The sequence below is a fragment of the Octopus bimaculoides genome, unplaced genomic scaffold (assembly GCF_046866305.1).
Source record: "Octopus bimaculoides isolate indiv1 unplaced genomic scaffold, ASM4686630v1 contig83, whole genome shotgun sequence".
NCBI classification, from domain to species: Eukaryota; Metazoa; Mollusca; class Cephalopoda; order Octopoda; family Octopodidae; genus Octopus; species Octopus bimaculoides.
Genome location: NW_028315333.1, coordinates 134009 through 154023, shown reverse-complemented (window position 1 = coordinate 154023; position 20015 = coordinate 134009). Strand labels below are relative to the sequence as shown.

Below are 20015 nucleotides of genomic sequence, written 5' to 3'. Positions count from 1 at the left end.
TCCTTTTAAATATCAACTTCAACATTTTAGTTTCCTTCTTTTATATAAGCATATATATATGTGTGTGTGTGAGTGTGTATATATATTGTGTACATGTATATGTATGTGTGTGTGTATATATATATATATATATATATATATGGGAGAATATACAAAAAATAACAACAGACGAGGACAGGTGGTGTAAATATATATATATATATATATTCTTTTACTCTTGTACTTGTTTCACTCATTTGACTGTGGTCATACTGGAGCACTGCCTATAGTCAAACAAATGGACCCCAGGATTTATTCTTTGTAAGCCTAGTACTTATTCTATTGGTCTCTTTTGCTGAACTTCTAAGTTACATGGATGAAAACACACCAACATCGGTTGGCAAGCAATTTTGGTGGGACAAAAATAGAGGCACAATTACGTACCTATTTGGTTTCTTAGCTTATATTTCTGTAAAATTGATTTACAAATTTTGAATTTTCCATGAAACATAAAATCTAAAACTTTTTGTCATTAAATAGAATTTACATTTTCTTTCTTTAGAATTCATCAAATATTTTTGAGATTGTTCAAGAAAATATGAACTTTCTCTTCTTGTAAAAGTATTTGAAATCCTGGACACATTTTTTATAGTTTATAAAACGGTAGGAGGAAATAAGCACAAATGTGAAGAGTGTGTGTGTATATATGTATGTATGCAAGTGTGTATCTCTCTCTCTCTCTCACTTTATATATATATATATATATATATATATATATATATATATTCTTTCCATCATTTAATCATGCTATAAATGTGTTAGTACTTATTGCTTAATTGAAATATCAACTTCATTTCCTAACCTAGCTGATCCCCAAATAGTTAAGATATGTACCGGACTTAAAAAGAAATACTGGTGCTCATATGATCAGTTAAATGCATGAAGGCAATGCTCCAGCATGGCCATGGTTCAATAAATAAAGGAGTAAAACACATCAGCCACACATTACATACATAACTTGAAATCTCTCCACCACCATGACCACCACCATCTAATCTGTTAACCTGTCTCTATAAATGTCACACCCCCTCTTCAATTATTATTCATGTCTTTCTTATCCACAAATCTACACTTAAAAAAAACCCATCACTATTCTATTTCTCAACCAAGTTGATAATTCCACAGAAATCTCCAAGAATATTTCGAAATTTACCAAAATATAACATAAATTATTCCTTCAAATACAATATTTAAATGTAATTTATAAAAATATATCAAAAATATAATCTTCTTAAATTTAATAGGATGTTTAACTTTTATAATGTCAAAATACAATTTATAAAGTTGAAATATGAAAATTATTTTTATAAACTGAATATTTGAAATGTAACAAATATATTTGTTTAAAATAAATTAAAATTATGGTTTCTGTTGTTGATGTTTAACTGAAAGTCAATTCTTATCTAGTAACCCTATGGTCAGACATTCTAGCCATGACCCCACCCATAAGTCATTATTATCTAACATGTTTTTAGGGGCACCTTTGGGACTTTGCTGTTGGTTTTGTAATAGAGTTTATAATAATTGCAGAAAATGTGAAGTAATTCTCAGAAGCCATCCATCTGGTAAATAATATCGAAGATGGTGAGAAAACATATTTAATGCATTGCACATTAAAAAGGTTGATGTAGGATAAAGATGTGCTGAGAGAGAAAATATATGTTGTCACCAAATTGTTTAATATTTAAACAATTCTTCTTGTTTGCTTCAAGATATAAAATAGAAATGAAATCACCAGAACAATTTCATTTATATTCAAAGTTTAATATTAAAATTTTAAAAAATCAGTTTAAAGAATTTGATTGATTGAAAGAAGAAAAAGATTAATTAGTAGAGTCGTTAGAACGTTGGACTTAATACCTTGTGGTATTTATACTGAGTCTTTGTCTGCTGAGTTCAAATCATGCCGAGATTAATTTTGATTTTTATTATGCAAGGGTCGATAGTTAAAATGCCCGTCTGAGGTGGTGGTCTGATGGAATTATATTTTTGACAAGATTTCTTCATCATCATCATCATCATCATCGTTTAACGTCCGCTTTCCATGCTAGCATGGGTTGGACGATTTGACTGAGGACTGGTGAAACCGGATGGCAACACCAGGCTCCAGTCTGATTTGGCAGAGTTTCTACAGCTGGATGCCCTTCCTAACGCCAACCACTCAGAGAGTGTAGTGGGTGCTTTTACGTGTCACCCGCACGAAAACGGCCAAGCTCGAAATGGTGTCTTTTATGTGCCACCCGCACAAGCCAGTCCAGGGGCACTGGCAACGATCTCGCTCGAAAATCCTACAGGAGCCAGTCAGGCGGTACTGGCAACGGCCACGCTCAAAATGGTGCATCTCATGTGCCACCCGCACAAGAACCAGTCCAGGGGCACTGGCAACGATCTTACTTGGCTTGCCGGGTCTTCTCACGCACAGCCCATTTCCAAAGGTCTCGGTCCGTAGTCATCGCCTCGGTGAGGCCCAATGTACGAAGGTCTTGCCTCACCACCTCAGCCCAGGTCTTCCTGGGCCTACCTCTTCCACGGGTTCCCTCAACTGTTAGGGTGTGGCACTTTTTCACGCAGCTATCCTCCTCCATTCTCACCACATGTCCATACCAGCGCAATCGTCTCTCTTGCACGCCACAACTGATGCTTCTAATGTTCAGCTTTTCTCTCAAGATACTTACACTCTGACGGGTATTCACATTGACATTACACATCCAACGGAGCATACTGGCTTCATTCCTTGCGAGCTTACGTATGTCCTCAGCAGTTACAGCCCATGTTTCACTGCCATGTAGCATGGTTGTTCGTACGCATGCGTCATACAGTCTGCCTTTTACTCTGAGTGAGAGTCCCTTTGTCGCCAGCAGGGGTAAGAGCTCTCTAAACTTTGCCCAGGCTATTCTTATTCTAGCAGCTACACTTTCAGCGCACCCACCCCCACTACTAACTTGGTCGCCCAGATAGCGGAAGCTATCGACTACCTCTAGTTTTTCACCCTGGAATGAGATAGAAGTTGTTTCCTGTTTGTTTGCAGTCTTTATTGCACCTGAACATCTGCCACAAACAAAAACTAACTTGCTAGTTAACCTGCCTTTGATGTTGCTGCACCTCTTATGTGTCCATAGCTTGCACCGGGTACATCTTATAGAGTTACTACCTACTCCTTTTCTACATACTGAGCAGGGCCATCTACCTGAAGGGGTTTGTGTTTTATCTACCTTCCTACTTATTAGGATTTTGGTTTTAGCTAGGTTGACTCTAAGGCCCTTCAATTCTAGACCTTGCTTCCACACCTGAAACTTCTCCTCTAGTTCTGATAGTGACTCCGCAATTAGGGCAAGGTCATCAGCATAGAGGAGCTCCCAGGGGCAACCTGTCTTGAACTCCTCTGTGATTGCCTGGAGGACTATGGTAAATAATAGGGGGCTGAGGACGGAACCTTGGTGGACCCCTACCTCTACCCGGAATTCATTGCTGTACTCATTTCCAACCCTCACCTTACTGGCAGCATCTCTGTACATGGCTCGCACAGCTCTCACTAACCATTCTTCTATCCCAAGTTTCCTCATTGACCACCAGATAAGGGATCGGGGGACCCTGTCAAAGGCTTTCTCCATGTCAACGAAAGCCAGGTACAGAGGTTTATCCTTAGCTAGGTATTTCTCTTGCAACTGTCTCACTAGAAATAAGGCATCAGTAGTGCTTTTACCTGGCACGAACCCAAACTGCATCTCATCTAAATTGATTCGCTCCCTAATTAGTTGGGCTATGACCCTCTCTGTAACTTTCATAACCTGATCTAACAGCTTGATGCCTCTGTAATTATTTGTATCTAAAGCGTCCCCTTTACCTTTGTAGCAGTTGACTATGATGCTGCTACACCAGTCATAGGGTATGACTCCTTCGTGTATCACCTGGTTCGTAATACGGGTGACTAGGCTATAGCCAACACTGCCAGATATTTTGAGCATCTCTGCAGTGATTCCTGATGGGCCGGGGGCTTTCCCGGTCTTCATACTCTTAATTGCTTTATCTACCCTGGTACTATCAACTCGGATAGCTGGTCCCTCTATTGGGTCGACATAAGGCAGGCTCTCTTTCTCCCATTCATTCTCTTTATTAAGCAATCTATCGTAGTGGCATCTCCAGACCTCTTTCTTTGCATCCTCATTTAATGCAAGCGTACCATCATCCATGCGAACACATTTCTCTCCTACAACATCACTATTCTCTCTCCTACACTGTCTTGCAACACGAAATACCTCGAGTCTTTGGTCCTCACGGCGCAGAACATTGGCAAATCTTTCCTTATCTGCTTCCCCTCTGGCTAAATAAACCTGTCGCCTAGCCTCTCTTCTGGCACATTGGTACAATTCCCTGCTACCACCGTTCTTCCAGTCCTTCCAAGCTTGTTTCTTTTGTCTAATAGCCCTGTCTACCTCCTTGTTCCACCACCACGTTACTCTGGGTCGGGAGGGGACCTTACACCACCCACAAATCTGGTCGGTGGCTTTCAACAGGTTGTCCCGCAGAAATCTCCAATTGTCTTCCACGTTGTATGATGCTATATCCCCTTCTATTTCGTTAAATGCTTCAAGTAACTTGTCTCTAAGTCTCTGTCCGTTTGCAGGGTCTTTAAGCTTCCACACCCTTCTTCTCCAAGCCTGTCTAATTCTGGGCACCCATTTTGCCTTAATCCCAAAGTCGCTAACTACTAATCTATGTTGTGGGGTACATTCTTCGCCAGGGTAGGTTTTGGCATTTATAAGCCGCCCTCTTTCCCTATTTCTGGCGAGGATGTAGTCGATTTGGCTAGAGTGTCTGCCGGAGCGGTAGGTGACTAGGTGACTGGCAGGTTTCCTGAAGTTGGTATTGCAGACCATAAGATTGGTTGCATCACAGAACTCCAGCAGTCTGGTTCCCTCCTCGTTGCGGGAACCGAAGCCATAGCCTCCATGTATGCCATGGAAGCCCCCAGCACGACGTCCGACATGACCGTTGAAGTCTCCAGCCACAAAGAGAAGGTCCCTGTCACTCGTCGACGAGGTAGTTTGCAAGAGGGTGTCATAGAATTGGTCTTTCAGACCATCTGGTAGCCCAGGTTGAGGTGCATAGGCTGAGATGACAGTAGCTAATCTATGATGAAGCACTAGTCTGATCTTAAGTACTCTGTCACTTACTCTAACGACCTCGATTACCTTATCCACCCATTTCTCCGCTAGAAGTATTCCTACGCCCCCGACCCCGTCAGTGTTCCCTGCCCAGAAAATCTTGTACCTGTGTTCTTTGCCTGTGAGGAACCTTGCAGAACCTCCTCTCCATCTTACTTCCTGGATGCAGCACATATCTACGCGTCTCCGTTCAAGTATCTCAACAATTTCACCAGATCTACCTTTCAGCGTACCGACGTTGAGAGTGCCAATCCTAACAGTATGGGTGTTGGGGGTGTGGGCCTGTAGCCTGGGAAGGGGAAAAGCAGTGTCGTGTACCTGAAAAGAAAACTTGCAATTGGAAGAATTCATAAGCAAAACAGTACCTACAACCTGCAAACATTTCTCAAACTTAATGCGCTACCCAAAGGTAGGGGAGAGGATGGCCAAGGCCACTAGATGGGTTCCGGGAGACAGCCGAGGTTGACAGGATGACAGAGGAATGAACTTCCGGTGGAGGGGGCGGGATGACAGAGGAATGAACTTCCGGTGGAGGGGGTGGGATGACAGAGAAATGAACTTCCGGTGGAGGGGGTGGGATGGCAGAGGAATGAACTTCCGGTGGAGGGGGTGGGATGACAGAGGAATGAACTTCCGATGGAGGGGGTGGGATGACAGAGGAATGAACTTCCGGTGGAGGGGGTGGGATGACAGAGGAATGAACTTCCGGTGGAGGGGGTGGGAGGGCGGGTTACCGCCAGCGAGTAGATAGGGCTCTTAATTGTAGATTTTAAATATTTGAGAGACAACAATGCATAAATCGTAATTTTTTAAAAGAGCAATGAATTCTGGGTGATTAGAATATAACGTAGCATGAATTTAGGAAGCTTAGAAAATGAATAAGCATGAATATAAGACAACAACTGAATTCAATTGAATTTCATGGAGAGAAACAAGATAAATAATAGGGGGCAAAACTAAAGCGCAAGGTATTATGAGATGTTTGAGGCCGTAAATAAATAAAAAAATCTCTATCTTATCTGCATCTTGGGTATTTCGTCGTAGTATGTCAGCGAGATAATTTAGAATGGGTTTCTCATTTATATATAGCCAGAACCTGAAGACCTTAAGGAAAACTACGAAGGAGAGAGAGGATGGAGGGGTAGACAGAGGCATGGCGGGAGAAAAGATCATCATCATCATCATCATATATATATATAAAGAGAGAGAGAGAGAGAGAGGGGGGACCAGTCAAGCAGCACATCACGCTGTAATTCTTGGGCTGAGAAATCAACACTTAAAAGCCATAATTTTAAGGAGCGATAAGAATTTTTGAATAAAGGAAAATGGGTAGTGGTGGGTAGGTACCGCCAGCGAGTAGATAGGGCTCTTAATTGTAGATTTTAAATATTTGAGAGACAACAATGCATAAATCGTAATTTTTTAAAAGAGCAATGAATTCTGGGTGATTAGAATATAACGTAGCATGAATTTAGGAAGCTTAGAAAATGAATAAGCATGAATTTAAGACAACAACTGAATTCAATTGAATTTCATGGAGAGAAACAAGATAAATAATAGGGGGCAAAACTAAAGCGCAAGGTATTATGAGATGTTTGAGGCCGTAAATAAATAAAAAATCTCTATCTTATCTGCATCTTGGGTATGTAATGTGGTTGTTTTGTGATCTGAGTTCAAATCTTTTTTGTTGCCTCCCTGGGTTGCAGACTTAATCTATCACCTTTTTCAACACCATCACCTGGCCCTTGGGATGCTTTTAGCAGAGGATTTCTCTGTTGTATGCATTCATGTTAGGTCTCTTGTTTTGAGAATGTCTTTCTTCCATTCACCACTCTCACAGACCCTGGAAAAATAAAGGGCCATTGGCAGGGCCCTTCTCCCTTGCTAGGCTTTTAAAAAATTAAGTTTACAAAAAACCAACAATTAATTTCACTTGAGAATTAGAAATCTACTATAAACTACCTAAAATAGTGTATCCTTAGATGAACATATCCGTTCATTTAACTTAGATGAACATATCCGTTCACCACCACTAGCATGGACTATTAGAGAAAGTAGCTAAACCTCACCCAAATCACACGTGGAGCAATAAATTTCTAGCTGGCATTCACTGACTTGATCAACAAGCTTGGGGGAAATGACATGACAGCAACAACAACACCAACAATATCACACTCACAAGCATACACACACACACACACACACACACCACTACCACAGTCACCACCACAACCATCAAGACCCAGAAAAGAAAATTAAATTCATGATGTATAAAAGGTTAATGAATGTAGGATCTGTTAGAAATAGCAGCCAAATCCCCTTCCAATAACACCATAGTGTCTTAACATAACTTTATACATATTTATGTATGTGACCAGTGACAGTTGAATTGTACATGAGAGCTAGATCTGTTAGAAACAGCAGCCAAATGCCCCTCCAGCCTACTGAAATTAATTGCAGTTTATAAATTCTATGGCTGTCTTTCAACAAATGAACAACAGGTCCATTTAACTGCAGCACTTGATATGCTAGAAACAACAGCAAGACTTTAGCAAACATATATGAAGAAAGAGAAAGGGCAATTTTGAAGTAAACACTCCATACAACCCCTCATAACTTTATTATTTTCTGGAATTTTCAGAAGAGTTTTGTGAATTTGTTCTCAACACAGAAATTGATACAGTTATGCAAAAGTGAAAAGGAAAGATTGTTTTTGTGTTTTTTAAGTGCTATTTAGCTGTTATTTTTAACACTTTCATGTATTGATGCTTTCATCATATTTCTCTCAATAAATTCATTTAATGATCTTTTGCTGGGGTTTAAGCACAAAGTCCAGACTGTCCATTTTCTAAATCTGCATTTTAAAGAAAAAATTTTAAAAGATTGTTTTAAATTTCAAAAAATTAAAACAAAATTTCCTGGAAATTGAAAAAACAAAACTGTTAGGAGTGATTATATGGGATGCTTAAATCAGAACTCCAGCATGGACAAAATATAGAAAGAAGCAGAAAGAAAAATATTTAAATATCTCATGTATCAATGCTTAATGGACACTAGGCCTTCTGCAAGAAATAGCAGTCAAGTCTCCTTGAATCACAGAATTACCTGTCTGTCTATTATCAGCTCTTCTTAACAGCATTTGGAATCAGATACCTTCCTTGCAACCCTCCCCCGTATAGACATTCAGTCCCAGGGCACCATTTTCTACCATACACATGTGATTATTCTTTGTCTCTTGGCACAAGGCCTGGAATTCTAGTAGAGGCAGCTAATCGACTCCATCGACCCTGCGTGTGAACGATTCTTTCACCTCACTGGCTTATACACACACACACACACACACACACACACACACACACACACACACACAGTGTAACATCACTCACTCTCTCCCTCTCCATCTTTCTATTCATTTATTTACGTAATAATTCTCATTTTACTTTTAGCACAAGGCCTGCAATTATTGTGGGCAGCTAATCGATTACATTGACCCTATTACATGATTTGTGCTCAATTCATGACCATGGAACAATCAGATGCAAAGTTACCCTCACCAGAATTTGAACTCACAATGTGAAACTGTACAAAATGGCTGCAAGCATTTCCTCTGACATGTGAGGGATTCTGCCAACACGCTGTCTTATGAACATACACACACACATACTATAACTACAATAATATATATCATATATAGTTATATTAATATATATGCTTCTAGAAATAGCAGTCAAATTTCCTAAAATCACACATCATGCTGTGTTAGGTCTGAAGAATGTATCTGCATTGTAGGAAGGCTCGTTGGAATTACCAGCCAATTAAAGCTCTAATTACAGTGTACTTTCTAATGCATGTATATATGAGGTTGTAGTAACGTCTCACGCATGCGTGGAATTAAACAACCAAGCGTTCCCGCTTCTATTCTATCTCTTTCTCGGTCGGCCGGCCATGAGCATGGACGTGTCAAGCAGTGTCTCCAACATTCCAACCTGGAGACAGTCTCTTGCTGGCCAGCAATAGAGCATGGACGTGTTTAGCTGTCACTCTCCATCTTTCAGACTTACGCTCAACAGCTTGCTTACATCTACATAACAACGTCCCAACAACTATGCTCACACACACAGAAGCTGTAACAACAAACAAGAGCTAAAGATATATATATTTACCACCTGAATGAATGTTGTTTAGGTTGATAGTCCGGAGTTCAGCGTTCCGTTATATTTTAAATTTTATATAGGAAAGTCAGGTATACATCTAATGATGTATAACCAACTTTCCAATACTGGTGACCCCCGACGTGATTCGAACACGCAGCCCGCTGAGCTACAATACCAACCTATAACTGGTGAACCCCGACTAAAGAACAAATACGGCCATGGAAACTGAATTACGTATTACCAACATCAACAAGCGCGGTTTTTATCTCGCCTCTGTTAGAGTGGATTTTTCCACTCACGATAAACAGACAAGAATTACAGCCTGCGACTTTCCAATTGTGTACTTAAAAAAAAAACTTGGTATAAAACTCTCACGTGTTCTGACTTTCTATCTGCTGTGATATCTCACATACATATAGACGGCCTGTCTTTTATTATGTTCTTATATGTCGCATTCACACTCTCACATACACATACATCTTTTATGCCACACTAAATAACTCTTGTTATTCATTTCATACGGTTGTCTTTTCTATCGTCTCATTACTGGTATTTACGAAATCTATGTTATCGAAGTATAACATTATTTGTATATCATCATTGATATATATTTTGTATTCGACCGTGTGACACGTTTAAATAAAAGGAGTCCTCTGTTTTTCCATTCGTCACCATTTGTCCTTTTGAGTTCGCACGGTCGTTCTTTCATCTTGGGTTAAGAAAATTTTTCTTCGAGGTTTTCGCTAATGGCCGTACAGAGATTTGTCTGTCGACCGTCTGTAAAAAGCGCACCTCTTCAACCATCATCAACGAACAGCCTTTTCACCACCAGCTTCGTTCAACCAAGATTACCACCGTGACGACAACAATTACTACTACCAACTACAAGCATTCCTCCCGACGTCGCCAAGTTTCAACAGGACATTCTATCTCCTTGTGGGACTCTTGTACGAACTGGATTTTTTCTCTACAGACACTTTCACTTGTTCTGTGTTTTCACTTACACACACACTAGTGCACTCATATATTTTCTTTCCTTTCAGGGAAAACAAACAATCAGACTTTTACATTGCGTGATTCCAGTTTCCTGGACAGTTGTCATCATGGTTGTTTTGTCATTGTCATTTCATTTGTACATTGCATGCATGTATCACACGAGTGTACATTTCATTTCTTTCATTTTTCTTTGTGTGTGTTTTGTGCTACATCTTGTGGGTGGTTTTCAGTGGCCATCCTGCCTCAGGCGTTCTAACAGATTTCATATTATCGTGCGTTTCCGCACTGGCAAGGTAGCCCTGTAGTAACGCCGTGCGCATGCGTGGAATTAAACAACCAAGCGTTCCCGCTTCTATTCTATCTCTTTCTCGGTCGGCCGGCCATGAGCATGGACGTGTCAAGCAGTGTCTCCAACATTCCAACCTGGAGACAGTCTCTTTCTTGCTGGCCAGCAATAGAGCATGGACGTGTTTAGCTGTCACTCTCCATCTTTCGGAGTTACACTCGACAGCTCGCTTACATCTACATAACAATGTCTCAACAACTATGCTCACACACACAGAAGCTGTAACAATAAACAAGAGCTAAAGATATATATATTTACCACCTGAATAAATGTTGTTTAGGTTGATAGTCCGGAGTTCAGCATTCCGTTATATTCTTAATATTATATAGGAAAGTCAGGTATACATCTAATGATGGATAACCCACTTTCCTATAAGGTCATACAGGATCTCTGTCTAGTAGCTAGATCACTTTTAGTAAATGTTGATTTAACCCCTCCCCTTAACATTTCTGGCTTTCTCCATAAGTCAGGAAAAAAATCTATTCGTTTTGAGGACAGGGAGTCGCTTCTTGTATATCTGTATATATAGTTGTATTGATATTTTCTCTTGTAGAAATAGCAGTCAAATCCCTTTAAATCACACATTATACTGGGTAATGTCTGAAGGAAATATCTATAGTGTGACTCAGCTTGTTAGAAATAACGTCCAAATCTCCCTCTGACATTAAACATAGGAGATGAAAGAGAGAGACAAAGAGAGTAGAATGAGAGAGGGAGGAGGACATATAATGAGGGAGTGAGAAAGAAGGTGCTACATGGAGGGATCGATGGAATAACTACAAGGCTTAACAAAAAAATGAGGGGTGTTCATTAACGATGTCCTATCACCCACCCACTTCCAGTTATTGCAGGAAACAGAACTTGTACAGGTAGAATCCTACATGTCTCTACACGTCACATTGTAAATTGCAGCTTTCCACTAGAATTCGTTTGTCTTTTTTGGCTGCTGAAGTGCACTAAGCAGTTATAATGGAGGCAGTTGAATGCAGATCAATGATCAGGTTCTTTATACTTGAAAGGTCGTACACCAAATGAGACTTTTGATGAGATGAAAGAAGTTTATGGTGACGATGCACCATCATACGACATAGTCAAGCACTAGCATCACCAGTTCAAATGGGGCTGGACATTGGTGGAAACAGTTGGACAACCACATTCTTTATATTCTTATCATGATTCTGCACCATCCCTCTGTACACCACTATAAATTGTATTCCTAGTTTTGCTGTTTATATCTGGTCATAACCTACACAATATACAGTTCCTGTCAGTACAGAGAGTTCTTTCGAATGGATTTTATGGCAGTTCCTGGCCTTTCTTCCTGCTTCAGTCAGTGGATTCAATTTACCCGAGGTTTTTCTAAATTAATATGTTAGTTCTCCTCCAAGGCTAGCATTGATGAACATGATGTTTTGGTACGTTTGGCCATCATACCATGAGCTGGCCTTCCCTATCTTCCTCTTCGTCCCTTCTATACTATGCCATGATTTACTCTTGTCTAGCAGGCAGATCCCATTTGCATCATTCTCTATGATGGTCTTGAGTTTTGTCACGGCTCCTTTGTCCACCCTGATCCTTTCTCTTTGACTGTCCCTGGAGAACTGCAAGCAGTAGATGAAGTACTGTATGTGTCTCTTCAATTCCGTTGGGTCACACATTTAGGACTCCTTTCTCATAACCCTTATCAAGTCCGATATCAGGATATTGAACTTAGTATCATCCACATTTGTTGTATTCTGTGGCACAGGGATCTGGAGGCCATGGGTTTGGCATAGTATGAATGGAGAATCTGAACTTTGCTATTTCTAGTTTCCATCTACAGTTGAGTGTCCAAAACATGTAGTTTGTAGTTGGGGTGCTTATTAGGGTCATCTATTGTTCGTTAACACCCTGTTAGATGGGATTAGCTATTTGCTGGATGCTCTTCATGGTGCTTGCTTCTAGTTCATAGATGTTATCTTGTGGAAGTGTTTTTACTACTTTCTTGAAATCATTAACATAGCGAGAATACATGGTTAGGATTATGGAGTTCTCTGCAGAGCGTTCTTGGAATCTCTTATCCCACCATACCATAAAGAGGTTGGCCACATGCCCTCTTCCTAGGCATATATTTTTTCATTGAACTCAAACATTTGATACTTTAGAATAACTTTGGTACTAGCAACTATCATGTAACATTTTCTCACCTGGTCATAGTTTTCTGGAGTCCTTATGCCTCTGATCCACCTTTTCCATCTGTCCATAAGGGTATTCTTGGCCATGGGGTGATGGTAGGGTGTCTACCTGTTTTCGGTTGACTGGGGCAGAAGCATGAAGAATCTTGCAAAAGCAAACACATAAACAGAGAAAATAGGTTGTGCTTTATTGAGTGACTAAATGACTAAATCTTTTTGAAGAGAGAAAACATCAGGTGAGTTTTATTTCAAATGATTGTTTTCGGGTTAGATCACAGTGACGTCAGTCTTTCTGTACAAGTAAATGTGTGCCCAAGCACATCTGCACACACACACACACTTTTACTTAGACATAGACACAGGCGTCATTGTGGCCTGACCCAAAACTGATCATTTCAAATAAAATCTCACCTGATGTTTCTTCTATTCAACAAGTATTAATCATTTCATTTAATAATGCACAACAACCAGTTTTTTTTTTTTCCTTTTCGTGTATTTAATTTGTTTATTATTTTGACCTTTTGCAATTTCTATTCATGTGTATATGCATCAATGTGTGTGCATATATGTATGAGTGTGTGCAAACAGCTGCGTGTGCATGTGTGTGTGTGTGTGGGTATGCAACACACCCATGAAGACTTGGGAAGACGAGAAGACTGCATGAAAAGAAATCTGATACACCCTCCACCCCACCAAAGAAAGGAGAAGACTTTGGAAATTGCTTTTAAATAAGAAACTCAGTCTGTCTGTCTGTCTGTCTGTCTGTCTATCTGTCAATGTATAAATATATCTATTTGTGTGTGTGTGTATATATGGTGGTGCTCCAGCATAACCACAGCTGCATGGCTGAAATGAGTAAAAGAATAAAACAATAGTATATATGTATACAGATATACATATTTAGATACACACACACACACACACACACACACACATATATAAATACATACATATGCAATTTATATACATATATATGTATGTATGTATATATATATACATATATATATATATATATATATATATATATATATATATATATATATATATATTAGTGCTTCCAACCTTACTTAGTGCTTCCACTATTCTGTCCGTCTCATTATAATGTCGTCAAATTCATTTCAGTTGTCCATAACAATGTCGTCAAATTCACTCAGATATTCAAGTTATTCAATTTTAATTTTTATCACATAGTCACTTATCTCTGCCTTAGATTAGCTGACCGAAAACTCTTATTTCTCAATTCTATATTTCTACCACTTACTGTCTCTATGAGACATAAATCCCAAAAGAGTATCTCTCTATTGCCCTCGTGCTCTGGCCTAACCCTCTCTCCTTTAGTCTGTCTCTCTCGATCCCACTCTCTCTCTCTCTTTTCTCCTCCTCTTTCGATTAACCCCTTGCTTCGCCAGGGCTATAAAACTAGCGCGCGCACCCCAAATTCCCCCACTAGACCTAAATACCTTTGCAGCAATGGCTGTCGTGCACCCGCCCTCTCACCCCCCCACCAGTACCGGAAGTTCCTACCTTCTCCACCGGTACCGTAAGTACTTGGCTGTCTCCCATAAACACTTCTAAAGGCTTCACGCCATTCCCCCCTACCCCCACTTAGGGTTCATCTCCTATGTAAGGTAGCGATCATATGGTGCAAAATACGATAGTGTAGTAGATGCAGGTTGAAATGAATGCTACTGATTGTTTATGAATTCTGCAAAATGCAAGCTTTCTTTTAAGGTACGTGACGCTGCTGTTCCCCGCCCCAGGGTCTCACAGGCCCATACCTCCCACACCCTCAGGGTTGGCACTCTCAACGTCGGCACACTGAAAGGTAGGTCTGGTGAGATTATTGAGATGCTTGAACGGAGATGTGTCAATATCTGCTGCCTCCAAGAAGTAAGGTGGAGAGGAGGTTCCACTAGGTTCCTCACAGGCAAAGAACACAGGTACAAGATTTTCTGGGCAGGGAACACAGACGGGGTCGGCGGCGTGGGTATACTTCTTGCAGAGAAATGGGTGGATAAGGTAATCGAGGTGGTTAGAGTATGCGATAGAATACTTAAGATTAGATTAGTCCTTCACCATGAGTTAGCAACCATTATCTCGGCCTATGCCCCTCAGCCCAGGCTACCCAACGGACAGAAAGACCAATTTTATGACACCCTCCTGCAGACTACCTTGTCCACGAATGACAGGGACCTTTTCTTTGTGGCTGGTGACTTCAATGGGCATGTTGGACAACATTCAGGGGGCTTTTATGGCGTACATGGAGGCTATGGTTTTGGTTCACGCAATGAAGAGGGAACCAGGCTGCTGGAGTTCTGTGATGCAAATGACCTTATGGTTTGCAATACTAACTTCAGGAAACCTGCCAGTCACCTAGTCACCTACCGTTCTGGCAGACACACTAGCCAAATCGACTACATCCTCACCAGGAAAAGGGAAAGATGGCTGCTTATAAAAGCCCAAACCTTTCCTGGCAAAGAATGTACCCCACAACATAGACTAGTAGTTAGTGACTTCAGGATTAGAGCTAAGTGGTTGCCCAGAAGACGACCAGCATGGAGGAGAAGGGTCTGGAAGCTCAAAGATCCTGCGAATGGACAGAGATTTAGAGACTTATTATTCAAAGCCTTTGACGAAATAGAGGGGGATATAGCTTCACATGATGTAGAAGACAACTGGAGGTTTCAACAGGACAACCTGCTGAGGGCCACTGACCAGATCTGTGGATGGTGCAAAGTCCCCTCTCGACCCAATATAATGTAGTGATGGAACAATGTTATTGACAGAGACATTAGGGAAAAGAAACAGGCTTGGAAGGACTGGAAGAACGGTGGTAGCAGGGAATTGCATCAGACTGCTAGAAGGGAAGCTAAGCGACAGGTTTATTTAGCCAGAGGGGAAGCAGAAGAGAAAAAGTTTGCCAATGTTATGTGCTGTGAGGAACAAAGACTTGAGGTATATCGTGACAACTAATTAGGGAACGAGTCACTTTAGATGAGATGCAGTTTGGGTTCGTGCCAGGGAAAAGTAACACTGATGCTATATTTCTGGTAAGACAGTTGCAGGAGAAATACCTAGCCAAAGATAAACCTCTGTACCTAACTTTTGTTGACATGGAGAAAGCCTTTGACAGGGTCCCCCGATCCCTTATCTGGTGGTCATTGAGGAGACGAGGGATAGAAGAATGGTTAGTGAGAGCTGTGCGAGCCATGTACAGAGACGCTGTCAGTAAGGTGAGGGTTGGCAACGAGTACAGTGAAGAATTCCGGGTAGAGGTAGGAGTCCACCAAGGTTGAGTCCTCAGGCCCCTCCTATTTACAATAGTCCTCCAGGCGATAACAGAGGAATTCAAGAGGGGATGCCCGTGGGAGCTCCTCTATGCTGATGACCTTGCACTAATTGCTGGGTCACTATCAGAACTAGAGGAGAAGTTTCAGGTGTGGAAGCAAGGATTAGAATCGAAGGGCCTTAGAGTCAACCTAGCTAAAACCAAAGTCCTAATAAGTAGGAAGGTAGACAAAACCACAAAGCCCTTCAGGTAGATGGCGCTGCTCGATCTGTAGAAAAGGCGTAGGTAGAAACTTTATAAGATGTACCCAGTGGAAGCTATGGACACATAAGATGTGCAGCAATATCAAAGGTAGGTTAACTAGGAAGTTAGTTTTTATATGTGGCAGATGTTCAGGAGCAATACTATAAGACCCAAGTTAAAAACATTCCCAACAATTCAATTTCTCTGGTTGACATTAACACACCTACCCCCAATAGGGACCTTAATTCCCACATTTTAGAGCTCCATGAGCAAAATACTTTTTATATGTTCCATAAGACTGGAATTTTGGAATCTGTGCATAAAGATCAGTAGTATGGGAAATATGTGGCATGATTAGAATTTTTTATGGTGTGTAAAGAGGGAAAGAACCCTCAGGGAAAACAAACAATCAGACTTTTACATTGCGTGATTCCAGTTTCCTGGACAGTTGTCATCATGGTTGTTTTGTCATTGTCATTTCATTTGTACATTGCATGCATGTATCACACGAGTGTACATTTCATTTCTTTCATTTTTCTTTGTGTGTGTTTTGTGCTACATCTTGTGGGTGGTTTTCAGTGGCCATCCTGCCTCAGGCGTTCTAACAGATTTCATATTATCGTGCGTTTCCGCACTGGCAAGGTAGCCCTGTAGTAACGCCGTGCGCATGCGTGGAATTAAACAACCAAGCGTTCCCGCTTCTATTCTATCTCTTTCTCGGTCGGCCGGCCATGAGCATGGACGTGTCAAGCAGTGTCTCCAACATTCCAACCTGGAGACAGTCTCTTTCTTGCTGGCCAGCAATAGAGCATGGACGTGTTTAGCTGTCACTCTCCATCTTTCGGAGTTACACTCGACAGCTCGCTTACATCTACATAACAATGTCTCAACAACTATGCTCACACACACAGAAGCTGTAACAATAAACAAGAGCTAAAGATATATATATTTACCACCTGAATAAATGTTGTTTAGGTTGATAGTCCGGAGTTCAGCATTCCGTTATATTCTTAATATTATATAGGAAAGTCAGGTATACATCTAATGATGGATAACCCACTTTCCTATAAGGTCATACAGGATCTCTGTCTAGTAGCTAGATCACTTTTAGTAAATGTTGATTTAACCCCTCCCCTTAACATTTCTGGCTTTCTCCATAAGTCAGGAAAAAAATCTATTCGTTTTGAGGACAGGGAGTCGCTTCTTGTATATCTGTATATATAGTTGTATTGATATTTTCTCTTGTAGAAATAGCAGTCAAATCCCTTTAAATCACACATTATACTGGGTAATGTCTGAAGGAAATATCTATAGTGTGACTCAGCTTGTTAGAAATAACGTCCAAATCTCCCTCTGACATTAAACATAGGAGATGAAAGAGAGAGACAAAGAGAGTAGAATGAGAGAGGGAGGAGGACATATAATGAGGGAGTGAGAAAGAAGGTGCTACATGGAGGGATCGATGGAATAACTACAAGGCTTAACAAAAAAATGAGGGGTGTTCATTAACGATGTCCTATCACCCACCCACTTCCAGTTATTGCAGGAAACAGAACTTGTACAGGTAGAATCCTACATGTCTCTACACGTCACATTGTAAATTGCAGCTTTCCACTAGAATTCGTTTGTCTTTTTTGGCTGCTGAAGTGCACTAAGCAGTTATAATGGAGGCAGTTGAATGCAGATCAATGATCAGGTTCTTTATACTTGAAAGGTCGTACACCAAATGAGACTTTTGATGAGATGAAAGAAGTTTATGGTGACGATGCACCATCATACGACATAGTCAAGCACTAGCATCACCAGTTCAAATGGGGCTGGACATTGGTGGAAACAGTTGGACAACCACATTCTTTATATTCTTATCATGATTCTGCACCATCCCTCTGTACACCACTATAAATTGTATTCCTAGTTTTGCTGTTTATATCTGGTCATAACCTACACAATATACAGTTCCTGTCAGTACAGAGAGTTCTTTCGAATGGATTTTATGGCAGTTCCTGGCCTTTCTTCCTGCTTCAGTCAGTGGATTCAATTTACCCGAGGTTTTTCTAAATTAATATGTTAGTTCTCCTCCAAGGCTAGCATTGATGAACATGATGTTTTGGTACGTTTGGCCATCATACCATGAGCTGGCCTTCCCTATCTTCCTCTTCGTCCCTTCTATACTATGCCATGATTTACTCTTGTCTAGCAGGCAGATCCCATTTGCATCATTCTCTATGATGGTCTTGAGTTTTGTCACGGCTCCTTTGTCCACCCTGATCCTTTCTCTTTGACTGTCCCTGGAGAACTGCAAGCAGTAGATGAAGTACTGTATGTGTCTCTTCAATTCCGTTGGGTCACACATTTAGGACTCCTTTCTCATAACCCTTATCAAGTCCGATATCAGGATATTGAACTTAGTATCATCCACATTTGTTGTATTCTGTGGCACAGGGATCTGGAGGCCATGGGTTTGGCATAGTATGAATGGAGAATCTGAACTTTGCTATTTCTAGTTTCCATCTACAGTTGAGTGTCCAAAACATGTAGTTTGTAGTTGGGGTGCTTATTAGGGTCATCTATTGTTCGTTAACACCCTGTTAGATGGGATTAGCTATTTGCTGGATGCTCTTCATGGTGCTTGCTTCTAGTTCATAGATGTTATCTTGTGGAAGTGTTTTTACTACTTTCTTGAAATCATTAACATAGCGAGAATACATGGTTAGGATTATGGAGTTCTCTGCAGAGCGTTCTTGGAATCTCTTATCCCACCATACCATAAAGAGGTTGGCCACATGCCCTCTTCCTAGGCATATATTTTTTCATTGAACTCAAACATTTGATACTTTAGAATAACTTTGGTACTAGCAACTATCATGTAACATTTTCTCACCTGGTCATAGTTTTCTGGAGTCCTTATGCCTCTGATCCACCTTTTCCATCTGTCCATAAGGGTATTCTTGGCCATGGGGTGATGGTAGGGTGTCTACCTGTTTTCGGTTGACTGGGGCAGAAGCATGAAGAATCTTGCAAAAGCAAACACATAAACAGAGAAAATAGGTTGTGCTTTATTGAGTGACTAAATGACTAAATCTTTTTGAAGAGAGAAAACATCAGGTGAGTTTTATTTCAAATGATTGTTTTCGGGTTAGATCACAGTGACGTCAGTCTTTCTGTACAAGTAAATGTGTGCCCAAGCACATCTGCACACACACACACACTTTTACTTAGACATAGACACAGGCGTCATTGTGGCCTGACCCAAAACTGATCATTTCAAATAAAATCTCACCTGATGTTTCTTCTATTCAACAAGTATTAATCATTTCATTTAATAATGCACAACAACCAGTTTTTTTTTTTTCCTTTTCGTGTATTTAATTTGTTTATTATTTTGACCTTTTGCAATTTCTATTCATGTGTATATGCATCAATGTGTGTGCATATATGTATGAGTGTGTGCAAACAGCTGCGTGTGCATGTGTGTGTGTGTGTGGGTATGCAACACACCCATGAAGACTTGGGAAGACGAGAAGACTGCATGAAAAGAAATCTGATACACCCTCCACCCCACCAAAGAAAGGAGAAGACTTTGGAAATTGCTTTTAAATAAGAAACTCA

The 20015-nt window shown here is 40.6% G+C and overlaps 1 long non-coding RNA gene across 1 annotated transcript; it reads right to left on the bottom strand.

The window, feature by feature from the left end:
• Nucleotides 1–7757: 7757 nt before the first annotated feature.
• LOC149129275 (uncharacterized) lies at nt 7758–19412 on the bottom strand. The gene is made up of 3 exons (XR_016240120.1): nt 19288–19412; nt 12887–13019; nt 7758–8058 (listed from the first exon to the last, which is right to left on the bottom strand). It is a non-coding gene; the product is annotated as an uncharacterized LOC149129275 (long non-coding RNA).
• Nucleotides 19413–20015: the final 603 nt, after the last annotated feature.